We start from the raw sequence: 20,098 nt of genomic DNA on the forward strand, positions 1-20,098 counted from the left end.
TGGTTCCAGAGCTGGACCCCACATTGACAAGGAAGATAGGGACACTTAGTTTGTGTGGAAGTATTTTTGCATGGGTCATCTTTGAGTGTGGTGCAACTTTAATTGTGCTATGTGAGTGTGTGTGTCAAAGACGCCTTCCATAAGTAAGAATTAGAATATAAATATATGTATAAATATGTATAAATATATGATAAAACTTGTTCAGAAGGCATACAACCCACTCCCGCGAATGCCTTCTCTGCTGATTTTGGATGAACATTTGCAATAAAAGGGACTCCTGTAACACATCGATAAAGGAAGCTAATGAGCTAAATAATGGACAACAGTTGCGATAGTCACATTACGTCATGCACTTATGCACCATGAAGGCGTTTCAAGATTGAGACACCCTGGAAGGCATCGTTATGTGGACTCTTCTTTCTCTTCCGGCTTTTCTCTTCAGGGGTCACCACAGCAAATCAATCTCCACCATCCAACTTTGTCTTCTGCATCTCACCAACTACCCTCATGTCCTCCTTCACTACATCCATAAACCTCTTTGGTCTTCCTCTACGCCTTTTACCTGGCAGCTCTAAATGCAGCATCTATCCTCTGGATATGTCTGAACCATCTCAGTCCGGCCTCTCTAACTTTATCTCCAAGGCCTCTCACATGTAATGTCTGTCTGATGTACAAATTCCTGATCCTATCCATCCTGGTCACTACCAATGAGAACCTCGGCATTCTCAAACTCTAACATGTGATGTCCGTCTGATGTACAAATTCCTGATCCTATCCATCCTGGTCACTCCCAATGAGAACCTCGGCATTCTCAAACTTTAACATGTAATGTCCGTCTGATGTACTAATTCCCGATCCTATCCATCCTGGTCACTCCCAATGAGAACCTCGGCATTCTCAAACTCTAACATGTAATGTCCGTCTGATGTACTAATTCCTGATCCTATCCATCCTGGTCACTCCCAATGAGAACCTCGGCATTCTCAAACTCTAACATGTAATGTCTGTCTAATGTACTAATTCCTGATCCTATCCATCCTGGTCACTCCCAATGAGAACCTCAGCATTCTCAAACTCTAACATATAATGTCCGTCTGATGTACTAATTCCTGATCCTATCCATCCTGGTCACTCCCAATGAGAACCTCGGCATTCTCAAACTCTAACATGTAATGTCTGTCTAATGTACTAATTCCTGATCCTATCCATCCTGGTCACTCCCAATGAGAACCTCTGCATTCTCATCTCTAGGTTAATGCTAGGTTAATTAGCGACTCCAAATTGTCCATAGGTATGAATGTGAGTGTGAATGGTTGTTTGTCTATATGTGTCCTGTGAATGATGAATGAACAAAATAGCAAAAATATTTATTAAAATATTAATGGAGGGGTGGGAGGTACACAAAAAAAATCTTCAATGTTGGCAGGTCTGAACAAACCCACAGATCACTTTTTTTTATGTGTAACCAGACCCGATGCAGAACTCTACTGCAAGTGCATTGCTGCAGGTGCCGTAATGGCGGCAATTACATCGAGCAGAAGATCATTGCCTTGCCAGCAAACGACAGCGAGCCCTCGTGAGCTCTTGATCTTCTGCGGATGAAGCTCGAAAGGACGGCTAGCGATGAAGGGATAGTGTGTTCTGTAATTGTAAATGATTACTGTGCGAGGCTCTTTCTCCAGCAGGATGAGCAGCTGCTTGAATTGCTTGGAATAATAGGAGGCCTAATTCCACCAAATGGTACGTGAGAAAAAAAGAAAAAAAAAATCCCACCCCAGATATAGATATTTCCATTCGGAGGAATGAAATATTAAATGTGTTCATTATACCGTCAATTTGCAGTTATTTCTCAATGCACACGGCCATTTTCCCATTTTCCCCGCTCTCTTATTGGCACGGCGCTGTGGGCCTTGCGAGAGAAATCTCTCTTTTATTATTTAAATCCACGCATGGGGGGCTGAGCCAGGCGAATCATCTCACGTCTGCGAGCCCACTCCCTAATTCTGATTGGCAGCTTTATGCACACTCAACGGATGGAGGGGGCGATAATGCCTGCGACAAAGGCAAAATATCTCCTCCCAGTTATGTTTTTTTATTGGTAATGGGCAAAAATGGAGTTCCTACACGCACAATAAAAGTAGCCTTAGTAATTGGAAGTGGCAATGGGCTGTGTCGCTGACTCTGCGGGGCCTGTCAGTTGCGGCGGTGTAAATTTCTTTGACGTGTTTTTGTCTGCCTAAAACTTTAATGTTGTGGGCGTGACCAATCGCATGCAAATGTTGTTTTCATCCTTCGCCGATGAGATGACCTCTGTCGCTTCCCCTGGGAAATCAAGCTTTTAAAAGTATTTGATAGCTGTAACCACACACACACATACACACACACATACACACACATACACATACAGTGTGAGGCTCACAGTGAATGTGCAAACAAACACATATCCGCTGAGGCTTGCATATAATGGGGTCATGCATACAGAACCGAATGCAAACAACGACGGCTCTAAAGTCAATGTGTTTGTCAAGATACATACACCAACACTCCACAGCCACACATTGATATCCCGATTTCACAAAACCATATGGGGACGGAGATCACTGACTGGGATATAAAACCAAACAAAGGCTGTGTGTGTCACATCTACAGTATAAGGCTTCAGTCAAATGAATTAAATCAAAAAGTAAGGGATAAACGCCTGTTTAGACTCACAAAAGTAGAGGAAATGCTTGAAAATATACAGAATGTTAAGGAAATTGGAGCATTTTTTCATGTGAGTGAGTAAGGAGCACCAATGAGCTTACAGTTGGTTTGGTGGTCAGAATGGGACAATCACCCAGGAAGTACATATGGTAATGGTAATGGTTTTATTTCATTTGAACATGCATCAGATTACAATTGAGTGCATCCCATAATCAGTTCAGTGTTCCACATGTCCAAAAGGAGTAGGAAGAAGCAAAGCTTATTAAATCCTACTCCTCCATCTGGTACTTTTACAATCAGTAACTGTTACTTCCTGCCTTTCTAATATATATTTTTTTACTTATTTTACAAATTTTATTTTTTATTTTTTATTTTTTATTTTTTATTGTTTATTTTTTATTTTTTATTTTTTATTTTTTATTTTTTATTTTTTATTTTTTATTTTTTATTTTTTATTTTTTATTTTTTATTTTTTATTTTTTATTTTTTATTTTTTATTTTTTATTTTTTGTCAGTATAAGGACGTCATGACAATTTAAAGATGACAGATTTGACAGATTTGTACATTTTTTCTTGAAAATACACTCATAACGGGCTGCACGCTGGATGAGTGGTTTGCACGCAGGCCTCACAGCTAGAAGACCCGAGTTCAATTCCACCTCTGCAATTTTTTGCATGTTCTCCCCATGCATGCGTGGGTTTTCTCCAGGTACTCCGGTTTCCTCCCACATTCCAAAAACATGCTAGGTTAATTAGCGACTCCAAATTGTCCATAGGTATGAATGTGAGTGTGAATGGTTGTTTGTCTATATGTGCCCTGTGATTGGCCGGCCACCAGTCCAGGGTGTACAACCGCCTTCTTTCTCACATACTTGTAATACTAGCAAACTAGCTCGTGACCTGTTTTTGTATACTTATCACTGAGTAATTAAATATTTACACGTATGATTTTCAGTCTGTTTTAATGTATTTGTCAATATAAATATGGCGGTTTGGTGGTTTAGTTTGGTTAATGTATGGCAGGTTGGGTTGTTTCAAGCACCGGGATATGTGCAAGCTTTTTATACTGAACATTGACAGCATTTATTAAATAGGTAGGATTTATTGTATCCACATACATCTGGATTTTTGAAAAATTTTAATTTCCGTGCATCACTCACCACCCATACCAGGGGGTGCTGGAGCCTATCCCAGCTGTCTTTGGGCGAGAGGCGGGGTACAACCTGGACTGGTCGCCAGCCAATCACAGGGCACATATAGACAAACAACCATTCACACTCACATTCATACCTATGGACAATTTGGAGTCGCCAATTAACCTAGCATGTTTGAACTGGAGGTAGCAGAGATGAGAATGCCGAGGTTCTCATTGGGAGTGACCAGGATGGATAGGATCAGGAATTAGTACATCAGACATACATTACATGTTAGAGTTTGAGAATGCAGAGGTTCTCATTGGGAGTGACTAGGATGGATAGGATCAGGAATGCAAGCTTTTTTCCTGTCATTTCCATTATTTTCAAAACATGCAGCTTTTCAGGAATGCACAAGAAAAAAAGTTTCTGTTTTACTAGTAGTTCCAGTAGTAGTAGTTTTAGTATTTGGATTTGAAAATAGCGTTACTTTCACCTGTTATGATGTCAGTTCTGGGCGCCTGGGTAATTGTTATTGCTTCAAGATGTCCATTGCTCCCTTTAAACACACTGATCTGCTCATATATAATAGAAAGACAATATAAAAATACCACATGTAAAGCGTGCTAGCTACAGTATCTCTCACTCTTAGGCCAGCCAAGTGTGCCGTATGCTACCAGCCAACGTAAACCACCACTACTAGTTATTTATTTAATGTCTTTGGGATTTTTTTTTTTTTTTGCACCCCTAAGAATTTCAGGAGGCCAGCTGCCTAAATGCACATTAAAGTTTCCACATATGGAGTTCCACTCTTTATCTGTCAACATTAGTAGAAGGTACTTAGACGAGGATTTATAGAAAACGATGCACGTGTCCTAAAGTCACGGCAGTTATTTTTTCAGAAACCAAAATTGCTTCAAATGTTTCTTTTTGACATTACCGCTCTGTAAGCTTTTATTTGAACTGGACCTCGCCGTGTTTTCTTTTTTGTCATTGTTTTAACAGCATCAAGTTCAGAGACACGTGTGGAATATGTACGTGGCCGCAAATATGGAACTAACTGAAAACAGGTTGTTTGTGCGTTTTTTTTTCTTATTATTTTACAACCGACAGGGTTGAAACACTTATATTGTGCATAGCCGAACCACATTGTTGACTCAGATGGATATCAAGCAGCGCTAACTATGATGGACTATTGCAGTGTTTGGTTTTGTATTCTATTGCAGTCTTTGATTATGATTGCCAGTTATGACTAAACCATAATTATAGCAGGATTGTTCTGCTTTGAATTGAAACTCTATAAGTCAAATTATAAACTTATAATGCTTTTTTCTGTGGAGTTACACCATGCTTGCCAGTTCACACCTAAATTCTGGCACTTTGCTCCTTTGCTTGTGTTTAAGGAGCCCAGTCACAGAATAATAATTCCTTTTATTTCAACGACTGTATGGAATGTGATTGCTCCTCTCAAGTTCTTAATAATAGCCTACACCAGAGGTCTCAAACTCAATTTACCTGGGGGCCACTGGAGCTAGGTCTGGGCAAGGCTGGGCCGCATCAGGTTTTCCAAAAAAAATTCATTAAAAACAGAAAAATATGCAAACTTTTTCAGTGCTTTGGTTCGATTTTCTACAATAAAAGCTCTGATAAAACATTCCACTGTTCTCAAATATCTTAATTTTTATTTTTCTGCACAAAATAAGATGAAAAATAATAGTAATAAATAAATATAATAATAATAATAAAACAGCAAAAAATAAAAACTTAAGAAACCACATATAGTTGGTGGGTAGACAAATTATTTTTTTCAGATTAAAATGAACAAAGCATTATTAGAGCCCTGTAGACATGACAAAACACAACTACAGTCACATTTATACTTTTTTTTTATTTACAACATATTGTGCAACTGCAGGGTCTTGAGACACATGCTAACTCGCAAACTAGAGAGCTAGCGACCTAAACGGTAGCCTTCAAGTTATTTTCTTTAAACTTAAATAGCCAAAAACTTACCACTTCCACACGGATAGGGAGGATAACTATTAACAGTTATTTAACCTTTAACATGAACATTAATCAAACGTAATATTTTTTTCTGGGTACATGATACCATACAGCATCCATATCAAACTTGCGCGGGCCGCACTAACATTAAACTTTCATATCAAGGCGGGGGCCTCAAACTAGTGTCCTGCGGGCCACATTTGGCCCGTGGGCCGCATGTTTGAGACCCCTGGCCTACACATTTCATAACAGAAATTACTGGAAAAAGTAATCCAAAGGTCTAAACCCATGCACGACACGCTCCCTCATTCACGACTACATTTTTTACGTTTTTTTGAACGTTGCATGGTGGTTACATGGTTGGTTCCCTCAACAGATGGATGGATTAACCAAAGAAAAATGGCTATGCACTCGGAAGAACATGTTTTAGCAGACATAAACAGCAAAAAACATGTACCGGGAAAATATTTTAACAATTTAACTTTTGTATTTTTTCCTTCCTGTGACTTCAAACCACCTTTCTTCAAAGCCAAATCGACTTTTAAACTCCTAACATTATTGAACACATTTGTATTTATCCATAATACCTAATGTGTTTTTAAATCACCATCGAATGTGCCCTTAACTGTTTTAACACCGCGTTAATGGAGTCGTCAGAACGGAGTTAGCATCCGTGTTAATTGCCTTACATGAATAGTGATTACCGTGATGACAATAACGATGGCGTCCGTCTGTTTTGTCAGCGTTAAGGTAGCGCTATCATTAGGCGGCCAGACCAGACGTGATATCGGCTGTATGCTTTTTTTTTTATTATTTTCGTTTGTTTTTGTCGGCCTGTTAATCGTCTTCAAAGGCGTGAATGAGGTCAAGATGCACGGCATTAATTCAACAGCTCCCGACACGCCAAAGTAGAACACAGCGCGAGATAGAGAAACCAACAGGGCCCCCCCAGCAGTTAAAAATTCATTTGGGCTTGTCCTGAATTTGTGTACTGGTGATTACTGATTTTCTTGTTTGTAGGCTTTACTTTTAATCTGCCACAGAGTGCTAAATAATTCACGGCGGCTTTTGAAATATTAAACACGTGTATTAATTTCATTTATCATCGGCAAAAAACAAAAAAAAGCAAAACTGCAACTATCAAAAATATTCATTTGCGCTCGAGTCTCACAGCGCAGGAGATGGTTGACGCTGTTTGTTTGCAAGACGATGAATATGAGAAGAATATGTTATAATTAAAATATATTACTATGCAGAGTATAATCCGTGGAGAAATGCCAAGTTGTTGAATATTAGTTAAAGCAACATCACAATATGTCAAACTACTTTGAGATCTAATATAAGTGGACCAGCCAGGACACCTATGCTAGCATCAGTGCTAATGTTACTGTTCACAGTGAAATGATCAGATGTTGTTTCCTGGAAATACGTGATTTTATTGTCTCTTAAAAGTCATATTCTAAGCAGAGCTCATTCGTTTGTGTGGAGTTTCATATTCATATTTTATTTATTCATTTTCCACCGCTTATCGGCCGCCAGCCAATCACAGGCACATATAGACAAACAACCATTCACACTCACATTCATACCGATTTGGAGTCGCAAATTAACCTCTCGCCCAAAGACAGCTGGGATAGGCTCCAGCACCCCCGCGACCCTCGTGAGGAAAAGCGGTAAAAAATGAATGAAAACTAAGCTGGCTACTTCGCAGATTTCACTTATTGCAGGTTATTTTGGGAACACACTATATCCCAAAAAAATTTCAAATTTTTTCAAATTTTTTCAAATTTTTTCAATTTTTTTTAAATTTTTTTCACATTTTTTTCAAATTTTTTTTCAATTTTTTTTCAATTTTTTTCAATTTTTTTTTCCAAATTAAATGTAAAACATGGATCCACAGGCTCTTTGCCAATAAACATGCCTGACCTCGTACCCTAAATTTGGGAACAACAGTAGCTCTGTATCATAACATGGCCACTAGTATGTTCTCATTGGCTTGTTTGTGACACGTGTCGGAGTGTTCCCTGTATCACCTTGGCAGTTGTTAACAATTTATCATGGCTGACTTTGCGTTGGCGTGCTGGAGAGACACCTTCACCTCCGAGGCCTGTCCTCCCGTTGTGTTCCTCTGTGATCTTGCACTCATGTATGTGATTGGATTTTGGATTAACAAAAACCTGAAATTACACACCTATTGTGTGGCAGCTAAAACCCACTTTCACAGTGACGGGGGCGCTGCTGTTGCTGACGCTCTCTTGGCCCGCTGCCGCTTTTTCCAAAACACGCCCCACCAACACCACCATCACCACCGTCCCTGCCGGGTTGTTGACAGAAAAGGATAACAGGATTATGTCGGGGGGGGGGGGGGGGGGCTTCTGTGAAGCATCAATCGCCATATTTAAGGAGGAGCTCCAACACGGGTCAGCGATCCAAGCTCGGCCTTTTACCCCGTGTAAGGATAACGATGCCACTTTGGTGACCAAGACCTGAGAAGAAAGGGGGTGACGAGGCGGTCGCCCCTCTCGAGGTCTGTGACACTGTACCATCTGTGACACCTCCCCTCCAGGCTATGCTTATGCTCATCACAGAGATGCTGATAACACAGGGTGTGACTAACACGCCATACAAATCTCCACATCCCAGGCAAAAGGAAGGAACATCAAGAGTTGATGGGGGGGAGGGAACACAGACTCCGCATCCACTATCAGAACTAGTCGACAGGAGGCGGGGTCGATCCTGTGCTCTCATGGGCGTGTCAATTTTGGTTTCTGATGAGTGGGTGGACCAAGACGAGGTAATGACAGGGTGAGGATTATGTGTGTCGAGTCGTATGTAATTAAATTTGAAAGTGACAGTGTTATCATATGGATAGGTGTGGCCTTTTTGGGAGGGGTCCAGAAATGTGACTGATCTCTTCATGGGGTCCATTCAAAGGTTTGAGCCCAGCCCTTGTTCTACTTATACACAATATACCCTTTACTAACTATGTGGACAGAGGTTGTTGCGTGAACAAAAGAGGCAACATTATTTACATGCACAGGATGCCTTTCATGTTGTTTTCTTGAGCGAGAACAATACCAGCTCTGCTTGAACTATCACTCACTTGATGATGAAGCTTTGGTGTTGTTGTTTTTTTTTTTACGACTTTCAGGTATCAATTAGTCAACTTCAATCTCATTAAAAACACAACAACAACAAAGAACTGCAGAGCCGGATATTATGAGTAACCTTAGACATACCGAGGCTGGACTTCTTCAGTAGTATGAAGTCCCTTGGGTTCCTGGAGGAGAACCAACTGGGATAATCAGTTGTGAACGCTAAGTAAGACTATGGTCAATGATGCAGTATGGTCGTCTACAACCATCGGGAAAGGTTCAAGGTCCTCACATTTATGGTAATGGTAATGGTTTTATTTCATTTGAACATGCATCAGATTACAATTGAATGCATCACATAATCAGTTCACAGTTCCACATGTCCAAAAGGAGTAGGAAGAAGCAAAGCTTATTAAATCCTACCCCTCCATCTGGTTATTTTACAATCAGTAACTGTTACATTTGTTCACTTCCTGCTTTCCATTATACAGTTTAAGGTTTTTTTTTGTTTTGTTTAGTTTTTTTTAATAATGCATTGTGAATGATAAATGTTGATTCTGATTATTATTCTTGCAAATTATGTATTTTTTGAAGTGGAATGTCACTCGTCTTGTAATATTACCAACTTTTCTATGTCTTTAATATGATTTTCGGCACTAAATAGTCGTTTCCAGATCAGCACCGTTGTGGGTAACAACTTTCTAAACTTTTATTTTTATTTTTATTTTTATTTTTATTTTTATTTTTATTTTTATTTTTATTTTTATTTTTATTTTTATTTTTATTTTTATTTTTATTTTTATTTTTATTTTTATTTTTATCCTCCATCTGGTACTTTTACAATCAGTAACTGTTACATTTGTTCACTTCCTGCTTTCTGAATATGGTCTAAGGTTTCTGGTTCAAGACTCTTCATCCTCGTATTTAGCAAACATTACCTGCTTGTATTGTATTGTATTGTATTGAATTGGCTCATCGTTTTGCATTGTTTAAGGGTCTTACTCAATAGGGTCTTTATCTGGCTTATCTTAGAAGTTAGAAGTTTGAGAAGAATGTCCTTGGTGGAGGTAAAAAGAACAAAAAGGGTTTAAAGCTGAGAAAGAACCAAACAAAGCATAAGCTTGCTTTGCATAGTGTTTTTTATCCCGACCATATCCACTTTAAAATGATCAAATGTTCATGTTTTCTTGGCACGTTGCCCTTGGTCAAGTTCTGCTGGCCCTCGGCCGTTATAAGAAAATCCAGACGCCGCTCAGGAAATGACAGGTGACCCTCTCTGCTCCCGTCTTCCCCTCATATTGCCTCCTTAATCACATGGAAGGCGCCAGTCAGTGTTGGTTCTTGTTCTCCAAAGTGTGCCGTGTAACAAGCTGCCACCTCCATCCCGGCCTCCAGGCTGTGTTTCCTCTTCCTTCGCTCCACCGTGGTTCCTTATTATGAAGACACAATAGGAAGCAGCGTCTGCCCGAGCCAATAGCATTCAGCATAAATAATGCAAGGTCAGTGCGGCAGCTTTTTCCTCAGGAGAGGGGGTCGGATCTCTTGACTCACCGGCAGGATCCTTATCAGTTTATATGCTATTCCATACTTTTTTTCTGTCTTCGTTTTCTTTGCATTTTTCCGCTTCCTGAACCCAACTTTACTCATTTATCTCCAATCTTTTTTCCCACAACATCCATCTTACCTACTCTTCTTTTCCAGGAGAAACTGGAGGCAGAGATGGGAATGGGGGGAAGAAAAAAATAAATAAATAAAATAAAAACACACAAGGCTCCCCAGAGCCAGAGGGACAGCTTAGCCTTATCAGGCTTCAACCCTGCTTATTAGATCCTCCAGGACACGCCACACACTGCACTTCAACACCACCATCATCACATTATCGTGCGGGGCGGCTCTCCAAAACGATAAAACTCACCGCTGCCTTGTCTGTAGATGACTGACAGCGATTTGGCAGTGCTGTGGACTTTCCAGATGTGTAGCGAAGCCTACTTTTATACAAATCAAATTAACAATATTAGGTTAATCATTTCCAGCCCTGGCGGTCGAGTGGTTAGCGTGCAGGCCTCACAGCTAAGAGATCGGAGTTCAATTCCACCCACGGCCATCTCTGTGTGGAGTTTGCATGTTCTCCCCGTGCATGCGTGGGTTTTCTCCGGATACTCCGGTTTCCTCCCACATTCCAAAAACATGCTAGGTTAATTGGCGACTCCAAATTGTCCATAGGTATGAATGTGAGTGTGAATGGTTGTTTGTCTATATGTGCCCTGTGATTGGCTGGCGACCAGTCCAAATCTAAATCAGTCTTTTAACATTATTAGAGCTCTGTGGAGATGAAATAACAAGTTTATGGTCACCTTTACAATCCCATTTTTCATTGTTTACCTCACATTGCAAAACTAGCTAGCGAGCTAAACAGTTATACTTGAATTTATTTATTCTAAACTGGAAAAAACTTTTTGGAACTTTTCGGAATATTGCCCATAAACAAACATAACCACATATTTCTTTCCCTTTTCTGTGCATTTTAACAAGAGAAATCGACTTACTACGAGCTAGCTAACAATGTACATCATTGGGACGTACCTATTTTGACTATGAAGCCCTCCCAAAAATATATATATATCGTTTGATATACATACAAACGAGCATCTTATTGAGTCTTCGTAGCGATATTTGAGAGCTAGGTATCCACTCTTCCGTCTGTGAGTTTTTTGTGTGAACACCAGTGGCATTTTTTTGTTTGGGTTTTAGCGTCAAAATATGTGTTCATGTTTGACATAAGACAAAATGTTTAAAAAGTGCAGAAAAAAAAGTCTAAAATTTACCACTTCCACACAGAATGGGAGTATAACTTTTTTTTTTAACTCTATCAAGTCAGACATGTCATGACTTTTCATGTCTTCATGCAGTGTTAAGGTAATGCAGGCCGATTGATCGGAGCACCCCTGATCTTTACAAAAACCTGAAATATGCTAATGCTAAAGCTAAAAGCTTCTACATTTAAATGTGAAAAGTTTGAGCTCTGTAGCCACAGGCACCTTTAACACAAGACCATTTTCACTAACAACAGATGAAAACACTGTGCTTCATGCCATTGCCTTACACAACAATGGTGTTTTGAAGGCTGAATATGTTCATTTTAGCAGATTTAACCAACCAAATATCTTTTCAATGCTTAATCTTTTGAGTCAATTCATGTTTTGTTGATTATAGCACACCGACTGTATAGTGTACACTGCATCCTGCCAGTGTGGAAGGATGAGAGAGAGATGAAAAGATAAAGGAGAACTCAGTGTGGGGTCTTTACTTCATCCCCCTCCTCTGCAGGTCAAAGACAGCCAAGCCGTGAAGCTCCATCCTGCCCTGCAACCATCTGCCGTGCCCCGGGAGCTGCCAGCATCTACCCCCCATCCAGCCAGCCTCAAACACCCTCTCTCAAGATCCAGCACCCAGCTGAAAAAAAGTGTGTGTGGTGGGGGGGGGGGGGGGGGGCAGCTTGTCGGGTGCTGTGGGGGACATTGGATGATGTAAGTGTCTCATTTGCATTTTGTATGCTTGTGGGCAGGTGGGAATGTGAGCAAACACACCACTGTCTTCTCTTATTTTAGCATACATAAGCATGTCTAAACAATACGGTATGTAGTATTTGTGTACATATGTAAAAAGCACATTTATTATTATTATTATTATTATTATTATTATTATTATTATTATTATTATTATTATTATTATTATTATTATTATTATTATTATTATTATTATTATTATTATTATTATTATTATTATATTTTTTAATAATTTTTCAAATAGTAGTTGTGAATATTATGATGCTATTTTTTCTTTTAAAATAAAAAGAATCCAGTTCTATTTTTCATAAGAAAATTAAGAATTTTATATTACTAATGCGGGCCTAAAATTGTTTAATTGTTTAATTTAATAAAAAAAATTACTGTTGGAATTTTTTTAGAACATACAAATTTAGAAAAATAAAAAATACAAATTTAGAAGGAAATATTAATGAAATATTAAATATTAAAGAAATTGAAGAAATATTTAATATTAAAGAAATATTAAAGAATAATATTAATAATTATTAATATTAAAAAAATTAATTAAATAATTATTTTAAATGAAATAAAACGGACCACCCAGAATCACAATATGTGCAATATATGAATATACCTTTTTCAGTATTTTGTAATTGTTTAAAGAAAAAAAAAACTAAAACATCTAAATATAAATGTAAAAATAAATCTGCAAAACTAAATGTTTAATTGATAAATGCATCTTATATGAATTCATTTATATTTTCAAATGTAATATATAAATACAGTATATATAAATAACAATAGTTACAATAGTTTGAACATTGATGAGATTAAATATATATGTATATCAAGTTTGAATAAAAATGATTATGTTTAACCATGAAAAGAAGAAGTAATGCCAAACCATGTTGAATCCAGATCTGATCCAAGTTGCGAAGCTGTCTCCAATTCAAATCTAGCATGTGATATCATATTAAACGCATTTAGACATTAATTCATGTTACATTATCCTACATCTTGTAGCATCATGGTGATATAACAGCATTTTGTCACGATAAAGGTGACAAATGTTTAAGCCTTGCTCCGTGCGTACTCTTGTTTAGATATGGTATGAGTGTGTGTCGAGCATCCAGAAGCAAGAATAGACAAGTATTTGTTGGAGTAAGTGTAGGCCACAGGCAGCCCTCCTGCTGCCTGCCCTCAAAGCCTTGGAGACTTAGTTTGAATGCCAGGCCCTCCATGCGGAGTCTTAAGATAGACCCGCTCAGGCTAGCAACAGCGCAGGGTATCATATCTCTAAGATCCTTACCAAAGACAAGACCCCGCCCCCCCCCCTTTCCCCCGCTACCAACAAATCCCGCTTGAGGAGATTTACGCCCTCCGCCCAGCCAACGTAAAGGGTCCTGACAGTGGACATACGCTCGCACGCCATCCGATTAGTCAACATCCATCACATCCTGACGAGGGTGGCAGAGGGGACTCCTTCTGAAAATAAATGTATATTTAGGGGCTTGTGTGGGGAGGGGACAAGGTGGGGGGGCGTGGGATCTTGTTACCACTCCGGAGGCTAAAATTAATGGCTCTCAGGCTGTCACAAGAGTGACACCCGAGCGAGCGAGCGAGCGAGCGAGCGCCGCCGCTGCTCTCCAGGACCTCACCGAAGTCTCAGCGACGCATCAAAGGCATCTGAACAGCTGTCACTCACAGTGCAAGGCGTGATGGGAGGCCTCACGATGATGACGCCATTATTATCAAGCACTTTTGCCGCCACTCGGTGGAGAATGGCGATATTTAGAGACCTGGCAGAAGCTGAAAAAACTCAGTGAACTGCTATTACGTAACCCGCAGAAGGAAGCGAGTGAAAGCCGCAGTTCCAATTGGGACATAATGGTAGGAAAAACACTTTGGAGGTAAAGTCACGACAAACTTAACATGACGTTTTAACTGGTGATTCTTACATAGTACACAACTTTTATGTACCCGTGACGGTCGAGGGCTCAATTATGGCTTCCACCCATTCATTTCGATAGGAGCCAGCACTTGTCCACCTAAAATAACAGAGGAATTTGCTGAGTTGGCAAAGCTAGTTTACTTGCTGTAAACAATTTAGTTTACAGTTGAATACCACTCTTTATGAAGACCTATTGGCAACAATCTAATGACATCCAATACAATAGCTACGACATAAGTTAGCCACTGACACATTAGCCTGTTAGCCTGTTTTTCGGGGAATAAGGAAATTTCACGACAAAATGTTTCCCCGGTTTGCGTATATAATTTTCCGGTTAGCATACAATATGGTGCGCTCCTTGTTGCGTTATTAATACACTATGCGAGGTCAGCTGTGTTTTCATCACAAAACATTAACGTTGTTAGCGGTTTGCTAATACATGGAAACAAGAACCAGAAGTCAAGTCTGTCGCCCGTCTATGATGTCATCAGCAGGCGCCTCTGTAGCTCTTTGCTAACTAGTTTCACAAATGTTAACCCAAACACATTTTTAGTTATTATTATTATTATTAATGTTTCACATAGTTGTAAATATTATGATTTTTCTTTTAAAATAATTATAATCCAGTTCTATTTTTTATTAGAAAATTAATAATTTTTAATTACTAATGTTTTTTAATAAAAAAAATCTGTATTACTGTTGGATTTTTTTAGAATATACAAATTTTGAAAGAAATATTAATGAAATAATTATTTTAAATGAAATAAAATGGACCGCCTAGAATCACAATATGTGGGATATATGAATATACCTTTTTCAGTATATATTTTAAGAGTAATTTATTACATGTACTTGTACTTTAAGATATATTTTAAGAGGTTGGCTGTGTTTTAATCACAAAACATCATTGTTAGCAGTTTGCTAATACGTGGAGTCAATCTTGTCGCCCGTCTATGATGTCATCAGCAGGCGCCTCTGTAGGTCTTTGCTAGCTAGTTTCACAAATGTTAACCCAGAAACATTTTTATAGTTCTACATGCTTAAAACTCTTAAAATGCATATAAACAACATTTGATGTTATTTTATGAGGTTACCTTCATTGAAAAAGTATCATAACAAGCTTTTTTTTTTTTCAACACAGCACTTACGACTGGAAACGGTGAGCTACGGTGGAGCTCAACGTCAATACAAGGAGGCTAATAACTTCCTTTATCCAGATCTGCACCAAACTCTCTATGAGGTAATGCCGCACACATAGACTAGAAGAGTGTCGGTAGAATGTGGTTGAGGTCTGAAATGAGTCTGCTCTCCCTCTGCTGGGATTCCAACATATCGATCATGAAGAAATCACCAGCACTGCCTCAAGTGTGTGCCAAGATAACACCTTGGATTCAATGACACAATCCACACACATACGCTCTATCTCTCGCAGACACACACATCACCTGTCTCACACCCACACACATATTTAGAAGCATATCGTCCCTCTCTTGCACACACACACACACACACACACACACACACACACACAGACCTGCAAACGTGCAATAGACTCACAGCATCAGATAGTGTTAAATGAGCAACTAATGGGAGTGGACAAGAGACAGACCAATTAGAGCTCATCAGTTGCTGCCTTCCTTCTCTGAGGTGCCAGCATGCAACCCAATCCACAACCTGATCACTCAGGAGGTGACACTAGCGCCGCAAAGCCAAGGAAAAATACGGCCACAACAAATCAGTGGCAGATTAAGAGGCCGACCTACCAGTTAATGAACTTTGGGGGTCATCAAGGCAGCCAAGTGGAGAATAATCTGTCCCAGGGTCAAACTGGCACCATCATCAAACTTTTACCAACTGTACAGGTAATCATTTAAGTCGCATTTTAACATTAATTTTATTTGATTAGAAAATTGTTGTTTATGTTGTGCTCCAGCATTTATATTTGAACTGTCACAAAAGCATAATATTTGTTTCAAAGTGAAAGTTATGCTTCAAATTTATCTTTTTGGAAAAAAAAATTTTTATTTGGGATCTGAAATTTTCCTGAAACTTACCTGTGTTCTACTGCTGATTACTAAAAAATTGAAAAAGTTAGAAACAAACTTTTTTTTCTGATGAAAGACACCAGTTTTATCTTTCTTTTGGTAGGTTACTTCAAATGTATCTTTTCAGAAAAAAAAATATTTTATTTGGGAGCTGAAATTTTCCTGAAACTTACCTGTGTTCTATTGCTGATTACTAAAAAATTGAAAAAGTTAGAAACAAACTTTCTTTTCTGATGAAAGACACCAGTTTTCTCTTTCTTTTGGAAGGTTGCTTTAAATGTATCTTTTCAGAAAAAAAATATTTTATTTGGGAACTGATATTTTCCTGAAACTTACCTGTGTTCTATTGCTGATTACTAAAAAATTGAAAAAGTTAGAAACAAACTTTTTTTTTTCCTGATGAAAGACACCAGTTTTATCTTTCTTTTGGTAGGTTACTTCAAATGTATCTTTTCAGAAAAAAAAAAATTATTTGGGAGCTGAAATTTTCCTGAAACTTACCTGTGTTCTATTGCTGATTACTAAAAAATTTAAAAAGTTAGAAACAAACTTTCTTTTCTGATGAAAGACACCAGTTTTCTCTTTCTTTTGGAAGGTTGCTTTAAATGTATCTTTTCAGAAAAAAAATATTTTATTTGGGAACTGATATTTTCCTGAAACTTACCTGTGTTCTATTGCTGATTACTAAAAAATTGAAAAAGTTAGAAACAAACTTTTTTCTCCTGATGAAGGACACCAGTTTTCTTTTGGTAGGTTCCATGTTTATATAACCACAGAACACAATAATGTATGTGCCTCGAAGATCAGTCAAAATTTGTAAAAAAAAAAAAAAGAAAAAAAAGAAAAAAGGCCGGGAGTGAATGGATTGTATTTTTAAAGTTTAAAGTTTTTTAAAATCTAAAAACAATAAAGCACCACATTTTAGCTAATCTTAGACAATTTCAGGTGTGTTTTTTAATTTTCTTAAGCCTTAAAATGTAAAAATTACACAGTAATTGAATGATTACTTTGATATAAATTATATACAGTCAGTTTCATACAGTTATACATACATACAGTTTCCCCAGAGTTGATTTACTGTCACGTGCCGATAGGTTTTAGTTACTGTCCAAGCAGCCTTGATTGGTCCATCCTATCCTTACTCATTGTTGTGACATCCTCAGCAGAAACAATCAATAAGAAAAGCAACAGTGGCCCAAGTGGGTCAACGCGGGAAGATAACTCATATAGCAGTCACAGGAGAATTGGTGCAAAACAAAAAGGCTATTGTCATAGATTTTTACTCAACACTCTCTGGTCATTGTTTGGATCTCAGGGAGGAAATTACCAATGGGGGGGTACATTTTTATAGTAACAGGCGCTGACTGTGCATGATTTGTACATATCAGGCATTCTGTCAGTGTAAATCTTCATGGCTTCCAGTGACAGTAATTCAACACAATGCGGCTTCTTCCCCCCCATAAATAATTTGCCGCTTATTGATTTCCAATATGTGAGGAGAAATATGCGGCGTCCACCTCAAGGGGGCCGCCCGTGTAGCCATGAGCACACTTTTGTGGTCTAAGTTGTGACAGCCAGGAGTCATTTGTTGTGATCACAACATTCGGATTTATGGGCCTTGAGAGGCACACTTGTTGGAATTTACTGTGTAGTGTGGCTGACATTTGTCTTATGGATATTTCTGAATAGTACAGGCCGATAAATAAAGATTATAGTCAGAATATTACACACGGAGATCCCAAAAAATTGCACTATAGAAACCTACTTGAAACTCTATGTCTTTGGATTTTGCCAAGTTTTTTTGTCATTTTTTTGTACAATGTTGCACGTAACAAATTCGTCTCTTTGTCTTGTACTATATTGCAAGTGCCTTGCTGACTCACTGTAATAATCCCCCATGGGGCCAAAAAAAGTTGTGAGTGGCAGCAATTTCATAAAGAAGGTGAAAAACACTTTTGAGTTTGATCTCACTAGGATGCAAAATTATAAAATCTATCTTTTGTTCATATTGTTGTGTGTCTGGAATGAGTTAATTGGATTTACATTATTTCTTATGGGTAAAAATTGCCTTGGTTTTTGTGTTTGGTTTTGTCTGACAAAGACAAAAATTGAGGTAATTTTTCCCTATATATATTTACAATTAATTACATTTCCGGTTTCCTCATTTTGTACCAAATAATCCGGTATGCCTGGATTATATTCCTAGGTAGACTAGTCGCAAAAATAGGAATGTCACAAAAAAAAATTGACAATAAAAAACATGAGGTAAGGCCTACAGAGGATCTAGCACCCATGTTCATAATTCACTGTACAAAAAGGCTGTCAATATGCGTGAGAATGTCTTATGCTGGCGCCTGAATTAGTCAAGCCAAGCCCATGTATCCCAGCGGTACCCCCGTTAAGGGATAGCGAGGACACTCATGGTGGTCCTGAGGCCTGTGGGGGGGCTGTCTGGCAGGCAGATTAGGAGCGCGGTCGTTCGACAGCGACGCAAACACTTATCAGGCCCACTTTGGTTGTAGTGATTTATTATGTGAGAACATGATAAATGTGAGCAAACCTCTGGTGGGTGGTGGGTTAAAACGAGGAAGGGGGGTCGGGGGGGGGAGTGGACAGTATGAATCTGTCAGTTTGAAACCTGCCGGATGGAAGCATTCCAACAGGAGGACAGGAGCTGTGATCGTGAAAGGCCAAGCATCCTGCGTCCTCTCGCTTTCCTGCCATAAATCAGCCTTGAAGGAGCTCTCTCTCTCTCCTCTGCCCTCTGGCCCGTGCTCACGTCTCTGTTAACCTCTCTCTTACTCGACGACACCGTCTATCTCGGGCCATGTTCACACGTACATGACTATTTATAAAGACTTTTCTATTTCCTTCACTGCAACCAGTCTACAGCTCGAAAACACATGCTCCTCTCCATGCATGTGTTTGTAATGGTTTTATTTCATTTAAACATGCATCAGATTACAATTGAATGCATCACATAATCAGTTCACAGTTCCACATGTCCAAAAGGAGTAGGAAGAAGCAAAGCTTATTAAATTCTACCCCTCCATCTGGTACTTTTACAATCAGTAACTGTTACATTTGTTCACTTCCTGCTTTCCTAATATAATTTAAGTGATTTTTTGTAATTTATTTTTTATCAATTTTAATTTTGATTTTAAAGTGAAAGTTATGCTTCAAATGTATCTTTTCAGAAAAAAAAATATTTGGTAACTGATATTTTCCTGAAACTTACTTGTGTTCTATTGCTGATGACTAAAAAATGTAAAAAGTTAGAAACAAACTTTTTTTTTCTGATGAAAGACACCAGTTTTATCTTTCTTTTGAAAGGTTGCTTCAAATGTATCTTTTCAGAAAAAAATTATATTTCATTTGGGAACTGATATTTTCCTGAAACTTACTTGTGTTCTATTGCTGGTTACTTTATCTTTCGTTTGGTAGGTTCCATGTTTAATTTTAATTTTAATTTTAATTTTAATTTTAATTTTAATTTTAATTTTAATTTTAATTTTAATTTTAATTTTAATTTTAATTTTAATTTTAATTTTAATTTTAATTTTAATTTTAATTTTAATTTTAATTTTAATTTTAATTTTAATTTTAATAATTCAGTATC

Source organism: Doryrhamphus excisus, linkage group LG13 (assembly GCF_037039965.1).
Source record: "Doryrhamphus excisus strain RoL-2023G ecotype Guam linkage group LG13, RoL_Dexc_Guam_v1.1, whole genome shotgun sequence".
Lineage (NCBI taxonomy): Eukaryota > Metazoa > Chordata > Actinopteri > Syngnathiformes > Syngnathidae > Doryrhamphus > Doryrhamphus excisus.